This window comes from Pipistrellus hanaki (assembly GCF_964339955.1).
Source record: "Pipistrellus hanaki genome assembly, chromosome: X".
Classification (NCBI taxonomy): domain Eukaryota; kingdom Metazoa; phylum Chordata; class Mammalia; order Chiroptera; family Vespertilionidae; genus Pipistrellus; species Pipistrellus hanaki.
The window spans coordinates 69,211,685-69,224,084 of NC_140524.1; positions in this window are offsets into that span (position 1 = coordinate 69,211,685).

The window sequence follows — 12,400 nt, forward strand, 5'->3', positions numbered from 1 at the left end:
ACATTCAGGAGGCAACCAATTGCTGTGTCTCTCTCACACTGATGTTTCTCTCTCTTTCCCTCTCTCCATTCCACTCTCTCTAAAAGTTAATGGAAAAAATATCTTCAGGTGAGGATTAACAAAACAAAGTATATAATTCAGTGGTTTTTAGTATATTCACAAAGTTATGCAACCATCACTACAAGCAATTTTAGGACATCTTCATCATCTCTGAAAGTAACCGCATACCCATTAGCAGTCAATCCCTAATCAACTTTCTAACTCATCTCTGAATTTGTCTCTGTACAATCATATGAACAGGTCATATCATACAAAGCTTTTTATGACTTGACTCTTTCAAAGTTCACATGACATAGCATGTGTCAACACTTCACTCCACTTTATGGCTGAATAATATTCAATTTCATGACTATACCACATTTTTTATCCATTTATCTGTTGATGGACATTTGAGTTGTTTCTACTATTTTGTAATTATGAATAATTATATTATAAATATTAGTATAGAGACTTTGTTTTTATTTCTCTTGGGTAGATACCTAGAGATTGTTGGGTTATATGCTAACTCTAGTTTTAACTTTTTGAGAAACTTCCAGACTATTCTTCATTTTTTAAACTTTAATTATAAATATCATTGCTTTTATGATCATAAAACTTAAAATTTAACAATAGACAAAAGAAAACACAAAAGCTTCTATAACCATATGATAGATGACACAGGCTCAGCCTGCAACCTTCTTCACACCTTTCTTTTTGTCTGATCCCTAGTTTCTGTCCCACCGGTATTGTATCTAAATGAATGCCATTTTTCCTGGAGCAAAGGAGGTGGTAGCAAAGGCTCTCAGATGAGAGTATTCTTTCTGAGTCAAGCAACAACAGCAAGTAAGCCAATGTGGCTGGAGCACAGTAAGCAGAGTGAGAGTGGTGGATTAGGTCAGAGAGAAAATGGCATTAAAGAAAGCCTCCCTCATAAGGCAGTATTTGAGCAGATGTCTGGAGGAGTGCATTCCAGACAAAGGAGCAGCCAGGACAGAGGCTCTGTGGTGCAAGCATGTTTGAGTTGTTTGAGGAAAAGCCAAGGAAGCTGATATGGCTACAGGAGAGTGAAGGTGAGAGTGGTAGGTGAGAAGGGCAGAGAGGCATGGGAAAGGTCAGATTTTGTAGCGCCCTAAAGGATGCTGAGAGAATATTTACTTTTAGAGAAATAGGGAGCAATAGGTGAGTTTTAAGAAGTGGGGCATGATTGGACTAATGTTTTAGAAGAATCCTTCTGACTGCTGTATGAGGGGAGGCTGCAGGGGTGAGTAGGAGACCTTCTGAACCAACTCCAAGGAACCATGGACTTCACAAAGCCTGAGAGCCATGGGATGTGCAGTTATAAAAAACCATAGGATTTTTCTCTTAACTTAAACTAAACCACAGTATCCATTTTAAGACGCTCCAATATCTTCCCATCACACTCAGGAAACTCCAATATCCTTACCTGTAGCTTCTTTGTCCTCATCATCTCTCACTCTCCCCTTTCCTCCCTCTGCTCCAGCCACATTGGGCTGCCTCCTAGTTGCCTTTGTACCGCAATCATCAGGTGTATTCCTGCCTTAAGGCCTTTGGACTTGTTCCTTCTGCTGGAACACTCTTGTCCAAGTTCTTCTGATGACATGATCTCAGTCAAAATGGCAACTTTCCAGAGAAGCCTTCTCTGACCTCTCACTATAAAGTAGGCCTTCCTTCCCACAGCACCCAACATTCTTACATCTCAGAACTTACATCCCTTTGTAATTATCTTGTCTATCTACTTATTGTCTAAGTTCATCACTAGAATTTGAGCTCTATGAGGATAGGGACTTAATTTTATTCAGTGTTATATCCCCAAGAACCTAGGGCACTGTTGGCACATACTAAGTATTTAATAAATACTTGCTGAACACATGAATGAAAATCAAGCCTTTTCCTTTCTCACCAGCAGTATAAAAGGATTCCTTTTTCTCTGCATCCTCGCCAGCACTTGTCATTTGTTGATTTGTTGATGATAGCCATTCTGACAGGTGTGAGATGGTACCGCATTGTTGTTTTGATTTGCATCTCGGATTATTAGTGACTTTGAGCATGTTTTCATATGTCTCTTGGCCTTCCATATATCCTCTTTTGAAAAGTATATACTTAGGTCCATTGCCCATTTTTTTATTGGGTTGTTTAACTTCCTTTTGTTAAGTTGTATGAGTTCCCTGTAAATGTTGGAGATTAAACCCTTCTTGAAGATAACATTGGCAAATATGTTCTCCCAAGCAGTGGGCTTTCTTGTTGTTTTATTGATGGTTTCTTCTGCTTATGCAGAAGATTTTTATTTTGATGTAGTCTCATTTGTTTATTTTCGCTTTAGTTTCTATTGCCCTAGGAGCTGTAACAGTGAAGATATTGCTTTGGCATATGTCTGAGATTTTGCTGCCTGTGGATCCTTCTAATATTTTTATGGTTTCCTATCTTACATTTAACTCCTTTATTCATTTTGAGTTTATTTTTGTGTATGGTGTAATTTGGTGGTCTACTTTCATTTTTTTTTTTTTTGCATGTACCTGTCCAATTTTTCCAACACCATTTATTGAAGAGACTTCTTGATTTCATTGTATGCTCTTGCTTCCTTTGTCAGACTGGTGCAGCCACTGTAGAGAACAGTATGGAGTTTCCTCAAAAAACTAAAAATGAAACTCCCATTTGACCCAGTCATCCCACTTCTAGGAATATATCCCAAGAAACTAGAAACACCAATCAGAAAGGATATATGCAACCCTATGTTCATAGCAGCACAATTTATCATAGCTAAGATTTGAAAACAGCCCAAGTGCCCATCAGCAGATGAGTGGATTAGAAAACTGTGGTACATCTACACAATGGAATACTACGCTGTGGTAAAAAAAAAAAAAAGGAGCTCCTACCATTTGCAACAACATGGATGGAGACGGAGAGCATTATGCTAAGTGAAATAAGTCAGTCAGAGAAAGATAAATATCACATGATCTCATTCACTTGTGGATTATAATGAACAACATAAACTGATGAACAAAAACAGATATAGAGATAGAGAAGCATTGATCAGATGCTCAAACCTCAGAGGGAAGGTAGGGGAGAATGGGAGTAATGTGGAGAGATCAACTAAAAGACTTGTATGCATGCATATAAGCATAACCAATGGACAGAGACATCAGGGGAGTGAGGGCATGAGTGGGGGGAGGTGTTGGGGGTTTAATGGAGGGATGAGGACACATATGTAATTGTAATACCTTAATCAATAAAGAAATTTAAAAAAAGAAAATCAATCCTTCCCCCCTTGATTTCCCTACCACTTAAGACTGGTTAGACCTTTTTTTTTTTTTTTTTTTTTTAAAAAGAGAAAATGTACAAAAAGTAAAAGAGGATAAAAATGCAACAAATATATCAGAACTTTACAATAAAGCATGGGTCCCTAAAAAAGTTAGCAAAAAACACAGATAACATCAACTTTATGGTGAAAGACTGAATGCTTTCCTTCTAAGATCAAGAACAAGGTAAGGATGTCTGCTCTCATCATTTCTAGTCAACATTGTACTGGAAGTTCTAAGGCAATTAGGCTATAAAATGAAATAAAAACATGCAGAGTAGAAAAGAAGTAAAACTACCTCTATTTGCAGATGACATAATCTTGTATGTAGGAAACCTTAAAGCAGTGGTTCTCAACCTTCCTAATGCCACACCCCTTTAATACAGTTCCTCATCTTGTGGTGACCCCCAACCATAAAATTATGTTCGTTGCTACTTTATAACTATAATTTTTCTACTGTTATGAATCATAATGTAAATATCTGTATTTTCCCATGGTCTTAGGTGACCCCTGTGAAAGGGTCGTTCGACCCCCAAAGGGGCCAAGACCCACAGGTTGAGAACCACTGCCCTAAAGGATACACTAAAACTATCAGAACCATGTAATAATAAATAAAGAAATAAAAAATAACCTATCAGAACTAATAAACAAGGTGGGCAAAGTAGCAGGCAGCTTCCAGGGAAACAAGGGCTAGAAGAGGGGGGTTTCCTGCTCCTCCCAGAGGTGAGGGAGTAGCCCCCACACATTTCCTTGAGTACCATTTCCATGGAATGAAACAGTCCAGACATACAAACATTCTTTCTGCCTTCTTGCAAGCCACTCCCCAGCCGCATTCCCATCCCTCCTTTGTGGAAAGGTTGAAAGATGATATTCTCATATCCTGTGTGACCAGTTAGCTGTTCCAGCCAAGCCAATCTGCAGTCAGACTATAGTTATTTCAGGATAAGGAATCAGGACACTGTAACGCATCTTTTCCTGAGCTTTTTTATTCTTTTTCTGATGTCTGCCCCACTCCCTGGTTTTGTTTTTCACTTGGTTTCTTAGCAAATTTCCTCTTGAGAAATTCCAATATTGTCTCATCGAAAATAGAGAAATAGGTTTGTGTATATTTCAGCTGCTGCAGAGCTATCATGGGAGGTCAGAAGCCCCCTGAGTCTAGGTGTGGGGGCGACTACAGCCAGCACAGCTGGAGAGGCAGGGAACAGTTGGAGCTGTGTAGACTTTTTTTTTTTTTAATGATAGGCTTTTGGCTAAGGATCCAGTTCATCTCACTCGGGAAGAATGTGGCTGCCTGGAGACTTGCCGATCTGATCAAGATGACTTTAACTGGAAATGAGGGTGGGAGTGCGAAACATGCCGAATATCAGACTGTAAGGCCAGATACTATAGACAACATACTGCATGTCCTTGACAGAAAAATAATAGTGAGAGAGACACTGTGGTGATTTGCAGGAAGTGACTGGAAAGGAAATTGGCCATGGCAGTTTCAGCATCAACTATCAATATGCCAGTGTGAAGAATAAGAGCATAAAACAAAGCAAATTGGGATTTTTAATACAAAGAAGAAAAAGCCCAAAGAGATCATTAATACTTCATAATTGAAATATACTTATGGGTACTTATCCTATCTAATAAAAGGTAATATGCAAATTAACCATCACTCCATCACAAAGGTAGCAGTGTCCATAGCCACAAGATGGTGGCACCCAGCCCTCTCAGCCCCACCAGAGTCCCCCAGGCCCAAGGGGTGGCCACTGAGAGCAGGCAGCATGAGCAGCCTGGCGGAATGCTTGTTTCATCACCACAGCGACAAGACAAGCATTCCATGTCTGGCCGCGGATGGGCTTCTGGCCAGGCCAGGGCATGGATGGGCCTCTGGGCAGTGGGTGCGGAGTGGTCAGGCCCCTCAGAGAGCTACTGGCGCATGGATTTGTGCTCAGCACTACTTGTAAAGATATAATTCTGATAGAAGAATTTGTGTTACCCGCCAGTAGAAAGATGGCCTTTGCTCACCTGCAACAACTTTGTGGCATCCTGGAGGTCAGGTTAAGAACAGAGAATCAAGGGTGGAAGGACTCTGGAAATGAACACCAACTCCAAGAATTTATTTAGTACTTTGTACTCCTAATAGGGCAGGGAACTAGGCAGGATTTCTGCTCTCATGGATTTGATATTGAGGGAAATAACAATATAAATTCAGTTAGTAAAAAGGCTATGGAGAAAATAAAACTGATAGTGAAAGAGAGAGAGAGGAACTATAATAGTTTGGGTGGTCTTGAATGGCCTATCTGCAGAAGTGACTTTTGACCTGAGATCAAAACAAAGAGGTGAAAGGATTAAGGAAAATATATATATATGAGACACAGAGACACGGATAATAGTTGGTGATAGTCAGAGAGAAAGGAAGGTTGGGGGAGTTGGAAGTGGCTAAAGGGTGATATATGGGGACAAGGAGAGATTTGATGATGCAGTACATAGATGATAATTTATTGGCGGACCATAATTTATTGAGAAAAATATAAAACAAAGAGGAGAATGAATCATGCAAACATATGAAGGAAGAGCATGCAAGCAGAATAAACAGCAAAGGCAAGGGACTTGTAGCAGAAACATGTTTGCCTGTGGGTAACAGTCCTAATACTTCAAGAAAACTCTTGGAAATGGGAAAAAAAACACATGTCTCAAAATTACCCTACTTAAGGAGTGAGAGAATTGAAGTACTTACCTCCAACTCCCAGAGTCATTGATTGATGGCAGTTCTCCATGAGCAGAGGGATCTTCTAAGACTTCAGAAAAAATAGCCAGGCACAAAGATGCAGACAGTGGCCATGGGAAAGTGAGAGTGCATTGAAATGACAGAGCTAAGGGATATGAGTAAGTATTGACAGTGTCTGCTATATTATAGTAATATTACTAATATTATAGTAAGCCTGGAACAGAATCAGAAAAAGGGCCAGCTGGAGTGTTAAGCAGGGCCCAGACCACCTAGAGCCAAGGTTAGTTGAAAATAGTAGCTGAGGTGCTTGATTTGGTTGGCACAAAGTTTTCTCTTGTTTCTGTTTGTTTGTTTTATTTTTAAAGAAGAGCCCTGGGCTGATGCTACTTTATAAATGCTCTGGAGGCAACTATGAACTACTAAGCAAGTAGATGTTGGAGGATTTTGGTTTTGTTTCTTTTTTCTTTTCCCTCTCTCTCTCTCTCTCTCTCTCTCTCTCTCTCTCTCTCTCTCTCTCTCTCTCTCTCTCTCTCTCTCTCTCTCTTTTGTTGGAGGAAAGGCACACCACCAAACATCACATTTATCATTAAAAATGCCATAGCCTGACATTTTTTGGAGTATCGTCCCAAATGTGGTGGATTTTATTCCCAGTCAGGGCACATACTCAGATTGTGGATTCCATCTCTGGTCGGGGTACTCATGGGAGGCAACTGAATGATGTTTCTCTCTCTCCCTCTCACCTACTTTCTCTCTCAAATCAATAAAAACATATTCTCATGTAAGGATTAAAACAAACAAAATACCCTATGCAGTTTTGTCTTTTGGATTTACTTTTAATATTATCTATATTTAAGCTATTAAACAATTAACTAATTTTTAAGTAGCACATTAACAAAATAAAAAACAACAAATAATTTATTATTAAAATACCAATGTCCTCTTATAACTTATTTTTCCATAATCAATCCTGGAGCACATTCATTTTTTATTTTCCAATCCATTTCTAAAGTAAAATTTTATTGAAGTACATCATAAACAGAAAAGTACATAGTTATATCTTAAGTGTATGACTTGATAAATTTTCTTAAAGTGAGCACAACCAGATCAAGAAACAGAACATTACCCCCAAATCCCCCACTTACATCTTATTCCTGGTCACTCCATCCTAATTTCTATCATAGGTTTTTTTTTTCTGTTTCAGAACTTTATAGAAGGAAGTCATATAGTATGTACTCTTTTATGTCTTGCCTCTTTCACCTAATACTGTGTTTGTGAGATTCATCTATCTGTGTTGTAGTGTATAGCAACAGAATTCATTCTCATTGCTGCTTAGCACTCTTGTCTTAATAATAAAATATTTGCTTTCTTCTGTTGATGTACAGTTGGATTGTTTCCAGTTGGGGATATTCCAATAGTACTTCTATAACTATTGTGTTTTTTGTCTTATAATATCTATTAATAAATATATACCATATTTTCCGGCATATAAGACGACCCCCTAATTTTACAGTTAAAACAGGTTTAGGCCTATATTCGCTGTATAAGACTACCCCCCACTTCAAAGAAAAGACTTACTTTGCCGTCAAGATCTGCAGGTAATTTTTGTGCAATTTTGGTTTTTTGCCCCCGATTTTCGGTTGATTTTTTTTTCATTTCAAGAGTCGTCTTATACGCCGGAAAATACGGTGTGTGTGTGTGTATGTGTGTGTGTGTGTGTGTGTGTGTATGTGTGTGTATATATATATATATATATATATATATATATATATATATATATATGTATGTAATTTCTATTGGGCATATACGTAGAAGTGGAACTGCTAGATGTTAAGATATGTATACCAGTATATTGAGCTTTAACAGACACTGCCAAATAGTCTTCCAAAGTGCTATACTCTTTGTACAAATTTACCCTCCCACTAGCAGTGTATAAGAGTTATAATTGCACTATTTAAGTTCATAATCATCAACATTTAGTTTTATTATTATTTTTTTTTACATTTTTGCCAATCTAGGAGGTAAAACTATCACATTGTGATTTTAATTCACATTTCCCTGATGATTAATAAAGTTGAGTATGTGTTTACTGGTTATTTTAATATCTTCCTTTCTCTTTCAAGTTACCTTCCTTTTTCTTATTGGTTTGAAATATTATACAAATCTTTTGTTGGATATAATAATATAAAATCTGTTTACTCACTCAGACACTTGTCTTTTTATTTGTTAACAAAATTTGCGCACTCTGAGGGGCCTCTCAGCCAAGCCTACACCCTCTCACAGTCCATGAGCCCTTGGGGGATGTCCAACTGACGGCTTAGGCCCACTTCCATAAACCATCAGTTGGACATCCTTAACACTGCCACAGAGGCAGGAGAAGCTCCCGCCTCTACTACTACCCTGTTCTCCCAAAAATAAGACAGTGTCTTATATTAATTTTTGCTCCCAAAGATGCACTAGGTCTAATTTTCAGGGGATGTTTTATTTTTCCATGAAGAAGAATACGGTACACATTTATTGTTAAATGAAAATAAAGGAAATTTATTACCTGTATATGGTATGGTAGTACGGTAGTTGTCAACACAAACCAGACAAACTGTGAATCCTACAGTATCAAGAATTTACTCATTTATTCAATGACAATTATGTCATCATCTTCTGGAACATCATCATAACAATCCAATTCCTGAATTTCCTGGTGAATTTCTTGTGCCTCCATTTCTTTCAGAATCAGTGGACCAAATCTCTCATGTTTAGCCTAGGGGGGGCCTTATTTTCGGGGGATGCCTTATATTTCACACAGAAGGAAACTTGTAAGTAGGTCTTATTTTCAGAGGATGTCTTATTTTCGGGGAAACACGGTATGCTCACTAGCTGTGAGCCCGGCTTCTGACTGAGCAGTGTGTGGGAGTGCACTAACCCACCAGGGGGCAGCTCCTGCATTGAGCATCTGCCCCCTGGTGGTCAGTGTGCATTATAGCGACCAGTTGTTTCACCATTGACCTGAAACCGGCTCTCTGACATCTCCCGAGGGGTTCCAGATTGTGAGAGGGTGTAGGACAGGCTAAGGGACCTCACTGGTGCATGATTGGGGCCAGGGAGGAACATGGGAGATTGGCGAGCAGGGGAGAGTCTGCAGAAGGGCTCCAGAGCATGTTCTGCCTGTCTCACTCAGTCCCAAGTGGCTGGATCTCAGTAGCAAGCTAACCTACAGGTCAGAGTGTCTGCCCCCTGGTGGTCAATGTACATCATAGCGAGCAGTTGAGTAGCCTTAGCATATAATTAGCATATTATGCTTTGATTGGTTGAACGGCAGACCAGATGACTGGAACTTAGCATATTAGACTTTTATTATATAGGATGATATCTTGCACTTTAATGGATATATAAATGTAGTATTCAAGGCCTTCAGACTTTGTAAAAGAAGGAATAAGAATTAAGACAATCACACACAAAAATAAGAATCCCCAAAAGACCACACCCTTAGCAAAGTATAGAGTAGGAAAAAATTCCACTTGAAAATAAAATGAGAAAACAAGCAAACTTAGCTGTTTCAGTTTTAGCATTAGTGTGTATACATTAATAGGTAAGGTTACTGTTAAGAATTCATAACCACAAAGAGTTATGACTCAAATTCATACTATTTGTGTGTCCAAAAAATCCACAACCAAAAAAAGGGGGTTCCCAGCTTGGTAGTGCCTTTGGAGTGCTTAGCAGAAGAAAAGATAGATTATCTCTGGAAGGATGAAGCTTCAACTCAGGCCATAGAGAACTACAACAAACAAACAAGCAAGCAAACAAAAAACCTTATAAAACTGAGCTCACAAAGGAATAAAATTCACTAGTAACATTGAGTGAGACTTGGCAAAAATAACAAACAACAGGATTATACCCCTATGAAATCCATATAATAAAATTATGATATACAGAATAGGTGTGTTTCATATGGTTAACAAAATAAAAGTGAAAATGAAAAAGAAATTAAAGGAATAATATATTATTTGAAAAATATATTTTTTAAATAAAAATTTTGAGATAATTTTTTATTCACATACATTTATAAGAAATAATACAGGGAGATTCTGTGTATCTGTTACTCAGCTTCCCCCAATGGTAACTATCTATACTAATAAAAGAGTAATATGCTAATTAGACCAGGAGACCTTCTGGACGTCCTTCTGGACAAAGCCAGGGTCTTGGCCAGCCTGCAAACCACCTCTAGGCCCTCAGCCAGACCACCCCCACCCCCTGGCCCTGGCAGTCCCACCCCCATAAGAGGTCCCCATCCAATCAGGGGGCTGCCCAGCCTGCAAACCCCCAGCGGCCCCTCACCCAGGCCGGCCCCATACACCATTGGGGTCCCCCCACCCTGATTGGAGAGTGGCCAGCCTGCAAACTTCCCCAGGCCCCTTGCCCAGCTGGCCCCACCCTCAAAGGGAACCCCCATTCTGATCTGGGATCCCCTTCAGGGCAGACCAGCTGGCCTCCACCCATGCACCAGGCCTCTATCTGTACTAATAAAAGGGTAATATGCTAATTAGACCAGACATCCTTCTGGACAAAGCCACGAAGGTGGGACCACGGTAGACGTAGTTAAGGAGATCAGGCCGGCAGTCAGGTGAGCAGTTAGGAGCCAGCAGTCACAGATTGCGAGGGGGATGTCTGACTGTCAGTTTAGGATGACATCCCCTGAGGAGTCCAAGATTGGAGAGGGTGCAGGCTGGGCTGAGGGACAACCCCCATGCATGAATTTTGTGCACTGGGCCTCTTATCCTATATAATAAAAGGGTGATATGCAGATTGACCCTAACAGCAGAACAACTGCTTGATCAGTCACTACAGGGTGCACTGATCACCTTTTGGTCCCTTTCCCTGGCTGGCAGACTCCTATCACTCAGTGGCAAATGGGGAATCGGGGGTGGGTAGCGGGGAACGTGAGTGGTGCCAGGCCAGGGCCCTTGCCCCACCAGTCACCCCAAACACAGAGGGCAACCAGTGGTGGGGGCAGGACTGGCAAGGAGGCAGAACAGCCAACCTCTTGGTTCCTCACTCCCGTCAGCAGGCTCCAATTACCCAATGATGAACGTGGAACTGGGGCTGGGTGGTGGTAGGGAGCAGGGCTGGCTATGGGCACCAGGGGAAGATGACCCTTATTGCAAGCCAGGCCTAGGGACCATAATTGCACACAAATTTCATGCACCAGGCCTCTAGTAGTACAATACTAAACCTATGATATTAATATTGAAACAATATACTGACCTTATTTAAATTTCCTGTTTTACTTATACTTGTGTGTATGTGATGTTTTAATTCAATGCAAATTTTATCACATTTATAATTTAATGTATGCAACATCACAGTTAGGACAAAATGAATTTTCATTACCATAAGGATTTCTCATGTTGCCCTTTTTTTATTTTTTAGAACCAGAACATTTTTTATGCTTTTCTTAGATAGGATTGGTTTATTCTTTTTTTTTAAAGTTTCTTTATTGATTAAGGTATTGCATATGTGTCCTTATCCCATCATTACTCCCACCTCCCATTCATGCCCCCAGCCCCTATTTTCTGCGTCCATTGATTAGGCATATATGAATGCATACAAGTCCTTTGGTTGATCTCTCTCCTTACCCCCACCCTCCCCTACCTTCCCTCTGAGGTTTGACAGTCTGATCGATGCTTCCCTATCTCTAGATCTGTTTTTGTTCATCAGTTTATGTTGTTCATTATTTCCCTGGATGAGTGAGATCATGTGATATTTATCTTTCTCTGCCTGGCTTATTTCACTTAGCATAATGCTCTCCATCTTCATTCATATTGATGCAAATGGTAGGAGCTCCTTGTTTTTTTAGCACAGCGTAGTATTCCATTGTGTAGATGTACCACAGTTTTCTAATCCACTCATCTGCTGATGGGCACTTAGACTGTTTCCAAATCTTAGCTATGATAAATTGTGCTGCTACGAACATAGGGTTGCATATATCCTTTCTGATTGGTGTTTCTAGTTTCTTGGGATATATTCCTAGAAGTGAGATGACTGGGCCATATGGGAGTTCCATTTTTTAGTTCCATACTGTTCTCCACAGTGGCTGCACCAGTCTGCATTCCCACCAGCAATGCACGAGGGTTCCTTTTTCTCTGCATCCTTACCAGCACTTGTCATTTGTTGATTTGTTGATGATATCATTCTGACAGGTGTGAGATGGTACCGCATTGTTGTTTTGATTTGCATCTCTAGGATCATTAGTGACTTTGAACAGGTTTTCATATGTCTCTTGGTCTTCCTTCTATCTTTTTTCAAAAAGTGTCTATTTAGATCAGTTGCCAATTTTT